Here is a 14,985-nt window from a genome sequence, read left to right as displayed (position 1 = left end):
TGAACACAATCGGGTGCATCTCCATTTCCACAAACCTTGAATGAAACCTGATGTATTTTGAATGGTATTCTGCTGCAGAATCTTGTACTCCATCTGGTTTTGTTTGATCCTCAGGGGGATTTCTCAGTGTAAGAACAACATTCCTGTGCAAATGCGTCTTCAGATGTGCAGCTGCAATTATCAGTTTAGAGTTATGTTAGGGTTCGGGTTAGACACTGAATCAATGGTGGGGAACAAATTCCCCCGGATTGATCAAACATTCAATTCAATTCAATTTTATTTGTATAGCACTTTTTACAAAGGGCCTTTGTCGCAAAGCAGCTTTACAGAATTAGAAACCGGGCCCCAAGAGTACGCCTAGGGCAACAGTGGCAAGGAAAAACTCCCTGGAAACAGGAAGAAACCTTGAGCAGAACCTGACTCAGTAGGGGGACCCATCTGCCGCTGGTTGACACCAGTTTGTAGAAACAATGGTTTTAAACAGAAAACCAGATTTAATAAAAGTACATAAATGTCCAATAACTTGAAGCACAGATGAGGTTGAGGGATGGCAGGAACACCAATGGGTGGCACTGTCAGGCAAGCGGACAGCCTTGGTGCTACAGCTGAATCAGCAGTGGCAGGAGGGAGTTGTATGGCTGGTCTTGGGCTGGAGCTCCGGGCCAGGAGGGGGTGCACAGGAAAGTTGGGCTAGTGCTCCGGGCAGGTGCCCAGAGCGGGGAGAAGAGGAAAGTAACATTGTTAGGGGGTCCAGATAGTAATTGGTCAATCACAGCAGGAGGGAGAGGTACCTGCGTGCCCCGGCAGAATAAGGCTATGGCAGCGTAGCTAAGGGAAACAGCGGCAGTGGCCAACACAGCCATGAGGGCAGGCTTGAGACGGTCACCACCAGACCATGACTGGTTATACTTAACACAACATTACCAACAATGATCTACTGACAGCACTGACCGCCAAGTCCACCAGAGACTCTATAGCTTATGCCAGCCACCCACTCCTGCCCCTCAACTATAGGAGACTAAAGAGATACGTTTTTAAACATGCATAGTTTTTTTTTTTTATCCATGTGTGCATGTTGATGAATGCCAAACAATCTTAGACAAAAAGCACATTCATCCAACATACCTTATAAGGAGCTTAGCATTCAATTTCAGGCAATTTGAGGAAATGGCTGAGAAAAAATAATCTGAAGTAAAGACTCAAGTGCTGTTAATTGAAGTACAAGCCAAAAAAACATTTTCAGTCGTGAAATTATGGGAACATCAGGGCTGGAGACGAAAAGTACCCAGACACATACCACGGGATAATCCAAAAATGTAGTGTTTATTCCGAGTTCAAGCCATGAGATCCAAGACAACACCAAAAAACAGTAAGCAAAAGAATAATCGGGAAAACAAGCAAAGGGTCAAAATCCAAGTAGTCAAAGGGCTAAGGTACAAAAGGGCTAAGGCAGGAAACAAAGTCACAAAACAAAGCAAATAGTCAAAACCAAGAGAGCAGAAGGGCAAACAAAACCAGAGCGCAAGGCAAAACTCAAAAATCAAAACCAAAGGGGTGTCTTTATGAATCTCAAAAATAGGCATACAAAAAACTCAGCACTATCAGTGATCAGCTTTCTGACAATGGATAAAGCGGTGACTGAGGTTTAAATACATGAGGGAAGGTGACAATCTAGGCGGGGCTGGGGAGAAGGTGGGCTAAACAAATAGACAACAGGTGCGGAAACATAATAGAGTAATAACACCATAACAGGGGGGAGACGAAAACGCGGACTGGATGCACGTTAACAAACCTGTAAAACATACGCCTCTGGAGTAGACATTTGCATAGATTGAAGACGAAGTGATAGTCAGATACAGGTGTGAAAACTTCGATGAAACGAAGCGAGTAATTAGGGATAGCATCGGGAGGCGGAGTTATAGAACAGTGCAGAAACACGAAGAGATTGCGTTAGTGAATTAGTTACGTGAATAATACTAAACTACCAAATAAAAGTGACTGTTAGTTAGTTAGTTAGACAGACAGTAAGTGTATTAATCGGATTAGTACTGTACAATATCTAGATTAGTAGTAGTTAGTAAGAATAGTGCTTTACAACATTTAACTACCGAGAGAAGCAAGAAGTAAGAACTGAGAGATTGGAAGGAATGTTGAAATCCCGAAAACTACCGTAAACACCCGAATAGTGGGACACACAGACAGGGGAGTGACTCGGCTGGTAAACATTCAGACGCAGACATAACAGGGGATCACGAATGAGAAACTGTTATGGGAAACAATAACCAAGGATGTATGAAAATGAATAAATAACAAGAATAAACACTAATACAAACAGGACAGATACAGAAACATTACAGGATGACCTACAAACGGATCCTCAATGAATTACTGAAGAAGTAGGGCCCTGCTTTTCAGCCTGAATCTTCCTGGGGATGAAAAAGAACAAGGCACCTGAATGGGATGGCGTACCTCCTGAGCTTGTAAAAAGTTGAACGCAAAAAAAATATCATGCATTTGCCCAACACTGCCTATTATGAAAACCTAGTCATTAGGTTTTCTCTCCCCCTTCCTTTGCAGAGGAAAATGTGGCCCTCAATAAACCCTCCATTCAGTCATCCACGTACCTTGGTTTTGTTGCGTCCAGAGGGAATGACGGGGATCGCGATCCAGACATGGAGCATGGCTCCTGCTTCCACACACATTTGCAATTAAGGCCCTGGTGGAGGGTAGACCTGTATGCTCCTCACTATATCTCCTCTGTGGCTGTGACCAACAGACTATACTTTTGGGAAAGAATCAGTGGCGGGGAGATTCGCATTGGAAACTCCTTAGAAAACCATGGCAACAGTAATCCATTGTGAGGCACTCAGCACACACCCACAAATACATATACATACATGCAGGCAAGCACACACACACACACTCACTCAATCGTGTGTGCACATACACCCACACACACACTTGCGCGCGCACACACACACACACACACACACACACACACATACACACACACCCACTGGTATGCATGCACACACACACATACACACACACCCACTTGTATGCACGCGCACACACACACTTGTATGCACGCACACATGCACATCCACACAAACGCAGGCCACACAAATGCAGTTGTGAGAGAAAATGTAACACTTTCCTGCAATGGATTCCTGCATTTAATTGCTCCTAAATTATGATCTGATCTTATATAGGAATAATAGATGAGCACAATCCAATTAAACAAAGAACATATTGTGGAAGAGAAGATTAAGTTGAAATGTGTTTAATTTCCGAATCCAGCCGTTTTAACAATTACACCCTCATTGCTCATGTCAATAACTTTTTAGCTTACAGTACTTTTTGCTCATATTTGAATTTTCAATAATTCTGCATCTGACTGTAAATGTAGGGAAGGGCTCCTCAAACCTATACCTGATTGTCACCTCATTGATTAGAAGATTGATTAGACACCAATTACAGTAGCCACTTTCAAATAAATCCATTATCCAACAGATTTACATACTTCTTCAAACCTTGCCTGCGATTGTTTTAACCATGTGTTCCCTGAAGACATGAAAAAGTTGTTTGTGTGTTGTTCATCTAATCAGATTGAGTTTATCTATTATTATGATTATGATAAGAAGCCATAAATACAGGAATCCAGGTCATTCCAAATGGTTCACAAACCTTTTATCACAAATGTATGAACCCACATACGTAAGTACATAATACTTCCATCTTTCTCTTCCTCTTGATATGCACAATAAATCAATACTCATCTATACTCTATATAGTTATTATCAAAATTATTATATCTTTGATTTTGCAGGTGTGCTCAGATTTCCACCATCCCTGGAGGGAAAACTGTAACCTATCAATGCCATGGGATGGAAGGAAGATATGTGACCATTTCAATAAATAAAACAGAAGTTCTCAATCTGTGTGAAGTAGAGGTCTACGCCCCTGTTCATGAAGGTACTGGCTCCCCAAAAGAACAGCCAAAAATTTTTGGTATTATTATAGCTTGGTGAAAATGGCGTCATGGATTCCATAATTTAGCTATTTTCTGGCAAATTCTTGAATAATGGCATTTGGTAGAAACTCTTATCCAGAATGACATACAGTTGAATAGACTAAGCAGGAGACAATCCTAACTCAAGGGCCCAACGGCTGTGCAGATCTTTTTGTGGCTATACCGGGGATCGAACTGCCGACCTTGCGGGTCCCAGTCATGCAGCTTAACCACTATGCTACAGGCAGCCGTACATTATTATTATTAGTTATTATTAAGCTTTTATCCAAAGTGACCGCCACTTGCTTGACAATTTTTCCAGGTCCTTCCTATTAGCTATATTTGTGTCCTATCCTCGGTGTTGGGATGTAGCCGATTATGTGCAATCGCTATTACACACTACAGAAATGAAGTAACTGTAATCCAGGATACTTTTTCAAATATTCTAAATGTGATTAAAGTTACTTTTCTAAGGATTAAATTATTACATTTTGGATTACAAGTAATCTGCCCAACACTGACTGTCTTAAACTCAGTGATTTGTTTTTTCACCCCTTTCCTTTGCAGAAGAAAATGTGGCCCTTCGTAAACGCTCTGCTCTGTCATCCATGGACCATGGTGGTGTTGCGTCCAGAGGGAATGACGGGAATCCCGATCCAGTCTATGGGCATGGCTCCTGCTTCCACACAGCGTGGGAAATGAAGCCCTGGTGGAGGGTAGACCTGTATGCTCGTCACAATATCTCCTCTGTGGTTGTGACTAACAGACAAGCTGATTGGCAAAACATCAATGGCACAGAGATTCGCATTGGGGACTCCTTGGAAGACAATGGCAACAGTAATCCATTGTGAGTGTGTGCAGGCAAAAACACACACACTCACAAACCCTTGAACACGCACTGGTACTCATGCACACTGACTCAATCACACACGGACACACATGCCGGTGTGAATGCATGCATATGCACATCCACACATACACAGACACATACACCTGCACCTAGGTGCTCGAAGGTATACTTGCAAATGTAGTTGTGAGAATTTTGTAACACATTGTAAAATCACATGAATTCCTGCATTAACCCTTTCCATTTTGTTGGTCGAAGCCTTAAATTTAAGAAGAGGCTTTTACCATTCAGAAATTTGAGATGGAACAAATTTATGTCAGGGCATGCACATACAGCGTTCACAAAAGATAAATAAAAATGCATGAAAAAAAAAAAAATTATGTTTTTATAGTTTAGCACTGAATTTCTAAAGTTAAGGATGGCAGGCATTCAAATTCCATGTGAGTTTTCCTGAATTTCGGAAAATTTTGGAGACACACATACATAAATGCGTAATACAAAAACAAAATGCACAAACAAAAACACTTGTACATGAAGCATAAACTGATCTAGTGAGCTCTATGAAATCTTCCTCCAGCCCTTTAGACATCTTACCAACATCTATGCTGAAAGTTGTCATTAGTTTAGTAGGTCCGTGTTTGGTCTCTATCATCAATAGCTCGCTGGAATCTGGTTGTGTCCCCTCCTATTTTAAACAGGCAGTTGTCCAGCTGCTCCTTAAAAAAACTAACTTAGTCCCATCTGTTCTACCGATATCCAAGCTGCCTTTTCTTTCCAAAATTTTAGAAGAAATAGTTGCCTGTCAGCTCACTGATGTTTTAAATCACCACAATTTTCTCCATGGTTACCTTCATGATCTTCTCCACCTATATGTTGTCAGCAGGTCTCTGAGGTCTTCTGATCAGGGCTTTGTCCCTCGCACCAGGCTCAAAACTAAAGGTGACCGAGCCTTAGAATCGGTGGCTCCTAAATTGTGGAATACTCTTCCACCGGACTTAAGAGCTGTGGCGTCTGTGGAAATTTCTAAAAAGCAGCTAAAGTCTCATCTCTTCAGACAGGCGTTTGTCTAGCCATTTTTGTGACTCTATTTCCGTTTATTTCATGTCCTGTAATTTGTGATTTGTTGGTTTTATTGACTGTTCTTTTATGTATAATTATTGTTATTATTTATTTTTATTTGTATTTTTGATCCTGTGAAGGAAGCACTTTGTGAAAGGTGCTACATAAATGCAATGTACTTACTTACTTACTTACTTCCTCTTGATAGGTGCAACAAATCAATACTCATCTAATTGCTATACTCGTAATTATTATATCTTTCATTTTGCAGGTGTGCTCAGATTCCCAGTATCCCTGCAGGGAAAACTGTAACCTATCACTGCCATGGGATGGAAGGACGATACGTGACCATTTCAATCAACAAAAATATAAGTATCCATCTGTGTGAAGTAGAGGTCTACGCCCCTGTGGTTTATGAAGGTACTGACTCCTACAAAATTATTAAAATGAGATATTTTCATCCTCATTATAGCTTGGTGTAGGTTTTTGCAGTTTTTTGGCAGTTCCTTGACTTTCCCTGTTTTGTTTTTTATTTGCTTGTTCTGTAATTTCCCCCATTCTTTGTGTGTTTTTGTGTGATTGCTTGGCAGTTTTGAATGGTAACTGTCAACCTAAACATGGGGTGCAATGTAATATGTATATGCCTAAGCATTAACTGCTGGGGCGGCACGGATGGTGCAGTGGTTAGCACTGCTGCCTCACAGCAAGGAGGTCCTGGGTTCGAATCCCCGTCGGCCGGGGCCTCTCTGTGCGGAGTTTGCATGTTCTCCCCGTGTCTGCGTGGGTTTCCTCCGGGTACTCCGGTTTCCTCCCACAGTCCAAAGACATGCACGTTAGGCTGATTGGAGAGTCTAAATTGTCCGTAGGTATGAGTGTGTGAGTGAATGGTGTGTGTGCCCTGTGATAGACTGGCGACCTGTCCAAGGGTGTATTCCTGCCTTTCGCCCAATGTATGCTGGGATAGGCTCCAGCCCCCTGCGACCCTGATCAGGATAAGCGGGTTCAGATAATGGATGGATGGATGGATGCTTGGCAGTTTTGAATGGTAACTGTCAACCTAAACATGGGGTGCAATGTAATATGTATATGCCTAAGCATTAACTGCTGGGGCGGCACGGATGGTGCAGTGGTTAGCACTGCTGCCTCACAGCAAGGAGGTCCTGGGTTTGAATCCCCGTTGGCTGGGGCCTCTCTGTGTGGAGTTTGCTTGTTCTCCCTGTGCTTGTGTGGGTTTCCTCTGGGTACTCCGGTTTCTTCCCACAGTCCAAAGACATGCAGGTTAGGCTGATTGGAGAGTCTATATTTCCCATAGGTATGAGTGTGTGAGTGAATGGTGTGTGTGCCCTGCGATGGACTGGCGACCTGTCCAGGGTGTATTCCTGCCTTTCGCCCAATGTATGCTGGGATAGGCTCCAGCCCCCCTGCGACCCTGTTCAGGATAAGCGGGTTAAGATAATGGATGGATGGATGGATTAACTGCTGGGAGAAACAATGTATGGGTGCTGCAGTGTGCAAGTCTGCATGCTGTTTTGTGTTCCTACCAATGACATTCATTTTAGCTTTCTGACAATGGGGTGCCAAATGCAACACAAAATGCTTTTTATATATATATATATATACAGTGGGAGCAATAATTATTTGATCCCTTGCTGATTTTGTAGGTTTGCCCACTTACAAAGAATGGAACTGTGTAGAATTTTAATCATAGGTACATTTTAACATTGAAAGACAGAATATCACAAAATAATCCACAATCATCATATAAATTTTATAAATTTTATATCATATTTTCACATTAAATAAGTATTTGATCCCCCACCAATTAGCAATAATTCTGGCTCCCACAGACCAGTTACTTTTCCATTAAGAAGCAATCCTAATCTCAACTCATTACCCAAAACACCTGTGTCAACTCGTTACATCGTTAAGTAGCTGTATAAAAGACACCTGTCCACACAATCAATCAGATTCCAACGTTTCCATCAAGGACAAAGGAGTTGTCTAAGGACATCAGGGACAAAATTGGATGGGCTACAAGAAAATAAGCAAGCAGCTTGGTGAGAAGTTAACTGTTGGAGCAATTATTAGAAAATGGAAGAAACACAAAGTCACCGCCAATTTTTTAGCTACGACTAGAGTTGCCACATTTCATTTGTGAAAAACCGGGACATTTGACACAACATTATCCATTCAGAAAGGTGCTCTCTTTTTGCCAAGTCTGAGTTGTACGTTGTATATCGTTCTTGTTTTTTTTGCTGCTGGTTGCTTGTCTGATTTTCTTCTCTCCCCCATTTTAAAAAACTGACAAAATAAATCAAAAGTAAATCAGATGTATTAGGCGAGTAGCTAGTAGCTAGTAGCTAGGTGAACTTTCCTACAGTGGGGTCGTTGAAGTGAATGCACGTGCCAGACTGACAGCCCGTGCAGCAGTTGCTAGGTGATAAGGTAAACCTTCGCATTTCTGCTCCCAATTAAAAACAAGTACAGGCTGATGGCCAATCATCGCTGTGTTTTACTAATTTTTTCGTGTTTACAGACATGGGATTGGATGTCTAAACGTAAAGAGGAAAAAAACAGAATAGCAGTAGAAGAATCCAGTTTTATTTGGAATGATCATTTTCCGGGGCAGTCGCTCAAAAAAGAGAATAATCCCAGGAAAATCAGAACGTGTGGCAACCCTACGACCAAGCAGCTAGTATAGGCCAGCTAGTTAGTCAGTCTGATCAAAAAACTTATTGGATTAGATTGGCTACCAAATTGGGAGAAAAAGGGAAAAATCAGGAATAAAATATCCCCCCCAAAAAAAGCGAACTAAATCCGACTATGACAGTGACCAAATGCCAAGAATAATCACTCTCTTCTCTGTAGAGCTAGTACTGCTTTGAAAATTTTAGCAAAAAAACGCAGTGCAATTAAAATTTGTAATATATACACGGTATATTGGGTGATCGAGTCACCTTCCAGGTTGTTTGCGATCTCTTAAATAGATTTACATGCAAATCTATGTTCAAGAATGAACTTTTCATCTGTCTTGTAGTCTAGAGCCTTTTCTCTATCAAGAAAAATTTGTGGGACATTTTCTTCCTCCAATGGCTCAGCTATTCCTTTGTTTACCAAGAGTTAAGGTAATCTGTAGCTAACCTTAAATTTTACGGAGGGAAATTGTCGTTAAGGTGTTTTATGCAACCAGATTTTAATGGATTACTTAAGGGAAAATGCTATACTTAAGGGTGTTTTTGAGGGTTTCTGACATTTCACTTCAGGAAAGCCTAAAGAGACACTTAAGGGTTTGTTGTGCAACTCTATTAAATTTAAGAGAAAATTAAGGGAAACCTAAAGGGGAAATTACACTTCTGATGTTTTATGCAACCAGGCACAGAACCTCCACAGTAGTCTTCTCCAGAATTCGACCTGTACCATGTGCAAGCAGAGGGAAGCAGAACTTTATCTGGAGGTTTAACAGTTACCTGTTGTGTCGAGGTTTATGGGAGCTGAATACGCAGTAACTCTTTGTCTCTCTTTAGGGTAGTGAGGACTGTCATACGTTCACCTGCACCTTTTATTTTGTACACAAGTGTTAGACACCACATCTGGGGTGGGCAAGGGACCAGTTATGAACCACAGCATCTGGTGGAAACTAACATTGTCACAGATGATAATATTCATGGGCTGCTCTGGCCCATCCATCTGTGCCGGTGGAATCATGATGTTGTGGAGGGTGTCCAAAAGGTGATTAGATGGGCATAATTGTAGGGTCCAAGGTGGGCATGGTGTTTCTACTACTTCTCATCCTCCTCCTCTACCTCTTATTCTTACTTTTACTCTACCTCTTCCTCTCATCATTCCTCTCACTGACATCTATATTTCACCAATACAGGAGAGCAAACCTGTGGCCCTTTTATTCATGTGTAAGTTGTGATTGCTAATTGAAATGGTTTGTAACTAGTATTTAAAATAGTGTGTGACGTATTGTGGCCACAATTACATTTGTGAGAATTGTGCCAAAAGTAGAGAATTGTGTGTAAAATTTTGCAAAAAGTGAGATTTAGAATTGTAATCTGTGAAATGGTATAGGGGTTTGATACATGAGTGTAAGGTTTTGGTTATTGTGTTTCAAGTGACGTTGTTAGTGTGTAAACATTTGGACCTCGATTTTACCTCTCAAAGATAAAATCTTTAAGTACCACTCCACCCCAGTCCACCAAATGCCATGTAATGTAATGTAAAGTAATCTCCGGGCCAGCACAAGTTCTGAGGCAAAATCGTTGGCTGACTTGTGACCATGTTAAAGCTCAGATGCAGTCCATTTCTTGCTGCAAGATCTGTGCCAATTAAGGACCTTAATTCCAAACATAATTTCGGCCAAAGGAAACTGGTGAGTTTGGGCCAGAATAGGTTTTCTATATGTAATTTTGGGTAAGTACATGTAACATTTCTGCCTGTCATTATGATGATTATATATTGTAGGAAAAATGGAAAGAAATTGTTATACTTTTTGATTAATGTGGGGGAAATGCACAGTAAAATAATTATATGTTCTATATTATATATAATATATTATATGTTGGCACCCCATATCTGACAGCTCTCTAAACTATGCTGATTCACTCCTGTACTTGTGCACAGTATCATTTCTAGGATAAAATTGCAGTCTGCAGCTGTAGCAGGTGCTTATAACTACAAATGGCAGATCAACATATGATTGGGCAAATTAAATAATGAAGCAGAATTTGGCACAAAATTCTGAAACAGCTCTATTTGTGCACCTGAGACAAATTCTGGATCAAGATTCCCATCATTTGTTGCAATCAGGTGTTTAATGGTTAACAGAGTGCTCCTTAGCCCCTCCTGATAACAGGCTCTCCATAAAACCCCAAACCTACATACGGGCACATTGTACACGTTACCCCTATTAAATTGAGTAAATTCCCCAGTAAAAACACCCAGCCTTTATTATATGTAAAATTGAGCCTGCCTCTTGTAAAAAGTTAGAATATAACAGATGCTGACAGTGGGTGTGGTTTCACCGATGAAAGTATGCTTCAGTAATGCACTCATTGCACATTTCGAATACAGTGAGAGACCCTGAGACCCTTAGGCTATGTAACTTATCAGCATTTTTTTCCCCAAAGTTTATTTATTTTTTTCTTCTTCTGATTGTGTCTCATCCAGTTGTTTGTGAACACGCGGTGACAAATAAAGCACCCAGGCGCAACATAGCCTTTAATGCCACTACATTCAGGCATTTTCCCCTTTGTGATGGTCATCTGGCTGGACGGTGGGTGCGCTTCACTGGCATTGCTGGTGACGTTATACCCGAATCCTGCGTTGGATCATGCTGCTCTGGTTCACTTTACGCCGCGTATCTGGGGTTCACTCACCCGCAACTGGGGGATGGGATGAAAAAAGGCAGCGTACACCTCAGGTCATTGGAGAGCTGCTCCATCGATTCTGTTGACGGGATGCGAGTTCTGGCTTGTCCAGGAGGCTACTACGTTTACCGTTTGCCAACTTTATCATGTCCAGCTACCTTTGCTGTTCGTGAGTATCAGCCCTTGTATTACCATGTATTACTATGCCACGGCTCCCCTGACCCCCTTAAGATATCCTTTGTTTTACTTTTTTCTTTCTTTCACTGGATTTCCTTTCTGGGTTATGTTATAGCCATGTAAAGATAAAGATATCATTCTACTGGTACCTGCTTGATGACATATTTTTGTATACCTGAAAATAACACTGTTCTCCACTACTGTGCACCACTCTTGAGATAACACTGTTAAGTGATTTGTAATGTAATGCAATGTAATGTAATGTGCACCACAAACCAAGGGCAGTTACTCACTATTGTTTGTGTGTGTGCAGGTCACAGCAACTGTTCCTCAGACTCTTGTGGACCACATGCGGTTTGTACCAAAGAGGGAGGTTGTGTCTGCTTTTCAGGATACAGGCTACCTGTGGGTGTCCTGCCACCTCGTAACAAGTTATGCGTAGGTAAGGAAAATATGGTTGAAAATAAGTAAAAGAATGATAAGACAGTCAGTTTGCATTGTCCTGGTAGAGTTCAGCAAAAAAATATATATTTTTGATTTTATCACAAACAGACAAACAGATCAAAAAACTTCAGCTTGACCATATCACAATGTCTGCAGATTCTGGGCATTGACATTCCTGCCCATGACCCAATATCAATTCTTCCCAGTTCTTTCCTCAACTATTAACACTGTACTGTTTACTTGGTTTTGGGTATCCATGGCTACAGGTGCATAAACGCCAAATTCTCAATTTCATATATACCATATATATTTCATTTTATACTAGTCCATTTGCATGTATGGAATATCACAATGATGCATGCTACCAGTTTTTAAAAGTTTTTGGAAATAATTATCAAAACATTTTATTACAATACAATTTATGTCTGTACATATCCTTAATTTAAATATGTAAACCAAAATGAATTTATTTTTGTACATAATTATTTTCATATTTATGCATCTGTACATTGGAGTAGGGCAATGGGTATTGCTGAGTCAAAATGGACCTTGCAAATGGGACCTTAAGTTACTGTATCAATGTCATTTTTATTCCCACAAAAAGCCCCCTTCCTATGTAACAAATTATGTTTTAATAACAACCTCGGAAAAACAGAGTTTGACAAAAAGGCTCTGTTACATGCTATGTAAAAAAGAAGCTGTCTAAAGCAGTCTCGACAAGTGTCTACTAAACACCCTTAATCTAATTTAGCTACAGTACTGGGCAAAAGTTTAGGCAGGTGTGAAAAAATGCTGTAAAATAAGAATGCTTTCAAAAATAGAAAGGTTAATAGTTTATTATTTTTATTCATTAACAAAAAGAAAAATCAAATCAATATCTGGTGTGGCCATCCTTTGCCTTCAAAACAGCATCAATTGTTCTAGGTATACTTGCTCACAGTTTTTGAAGGAACTCGGCAGGTAGGTAGTTCCAAACATCTTGGAGAACTAGCTGCAGTTCTTCTGTGGATTTAGGCAGCCTCAAATGCTTCTGTCTCTTCATGTAATCCCAGACAGACTTGATGTTGAGATCAGGGCTCTGTGGGGGCCATACCATCACTTCCATGAGTCCTTGTTCTTCTTCATGCTAAAGATAGTTCTTAATGACATTGGCTGTTCATTGTCCTGCTGCAGAATAAATTTGAGGCCAATCAGATGCCTCCCTGATGGTATTGTATGATGGATAAATATCTGCCTGTACAGTGCATCCGGAAAGTATTCACAGCGCTTCACTTTTCCCACATTTTGTTATGTTACAGCCTTATTCCAAAATGGATTAAGTGCATTTTTTTCCTCAAAATTCTACACACAACACCCCATAATGACAACATGAAAGAAGTTTTTTTTTTTTTTTTTACAAATTTATTAAAAATAAAAAACTAAGAAATCACATGTACATAAGTATTCACAGCCTTTGCTCAATACTTTGTTGATGCACCTTTGGCAGCAATTACAGCCTCAAGTCATTTTGAATATGATGCCACAAGCTTGGCACACCTATCTTTGGGCAGTTTCGCCCATTCCTCTTTGCAGCACCTCTCAAGCTCCATCAGGTTGGATGGGGAGCGTCGGTGCACAGCCATTTTCAGATCTCTCCAGAGATGTTCAATCGGATTCAAGTCTGGGCTCTGGCCGGGCCACTCAGGGACATTCACAGAGTTGTCCTGAAGCCACTCCTTTGATATCTTGGCTGTGTACTTAGGGTCGTTGTCCTGCTGAAAGATGAACCGTCACCCCAGTCTGAGGTCAAGAGCGCTCTGGAGCAGGTTTTCATCCAGGATGTCTCTGTACATTGCTACATTCATCTTTCCCTCAATCCTGACTAGTCTCCCGGTTCCTGCCACTGAAAAACATACCCACAGCATGATGCTGCCACCACCATGCTTCACTGTAGGGATGGTATTGGCCAGGTGATGAGCGGTGCCTGGTTTCCTCCAAACATGACGCCTGGCATTCACGCCAAAGAGTTCAATCTTTGTCTCATCAGACCACAGAATTTTGTTTCTCATGGTCTGAGAGTCCTTCAGGTGCCTTTTACTAAGGAGTGGCTTCTGTCTGGCCACTCTACCATACAGGCCTGATTAGTGGATTGCTGCAGAGATGGTTGTCCTTCTGGAAGGTTCTCCTCTCTCCACAGAGGAACGCTGGAGCTCTGACAGAGTGACCATCGGGTTCTTGGTCACCTCCCTGACTAAGGCCCTTCTCCCCCGATTGCTCAGTTTAGATGGGTGACCAGCTCTAGGAAGAGTCCTGGTGGTTCCGAACTTCTTCCATTTACAGATTGGGACCTTTCTGGGGCAGCAGAAATTTTTCTGTACCCTTCCCCAGATTTGTGCCTCGAGACAATCCTGTCTCGGCGGTCTACAGACAATTCCTTTGACTTCATGCTTGGTTTGTGCTCCGACATGCACTGTCAACTGTGGGACCTGATATAGACAGGTGTGTGCCTTTCCAAATCATGTCCAATCAACTGAATTTACCCCAGGTGGACTCCAGTTAAGCTGTAGAAACATCTCAAGGTTGATCAGTGGAAACAGGATGCACCTTAGCTCAATTTTGAGCTTCATGGCAAAGGCTGTGAATACTTATGTACATGTGATTTCTTAGTTTTTTATTTTTAATAAATTAGCAAAAAAAAAAAAAAAAAAAAACGTCTTTCATGTTGTCATTATGTGGTGTTGTGTATAGAATTTAGAGGAAAAAAATGAATTTATTCTATTTTGGAATAAGGCTGTAACATAACAAAATGTGGGAAAAGTGAAGCGCTGTGAATACTTTCCGAATGCACTGTACTTCTCAGCATTGAGGAGAATTAACAGGATTAATTCTGACCAATTCTGTTCACTCACTTTGCATTTTGTTAATTAAAAAAAATAAACTATGAACATTTCTGTTTTTGAAAGCATTCGTAAAGCATTCGTAAGCATTTTTTCACACCAGCCCAAAACTTTTGCACGGTACTGTACATTGACAAAGAATACAGCTGGTATGACACCTGGATATTAAAAAACAACACCTGTCACCCATCTTTCACA

The sequence above is a fragment of the Conger conger genome, chromosome 16 (assembly GCF_963514075.1).
Source record: "Conger conger chromosome 16, fConCon1.1, whole genome shotgun sequence".
In the NCBI taxonomy this organism is placed as follows: Eukaryota; Metazoa; Chordata; class Actinopteri; order Anguilliformes; family Congridae; genus Conger; species Conger conger.
This window is presented reverse-complemented; position numbering follows the sequence as displayed.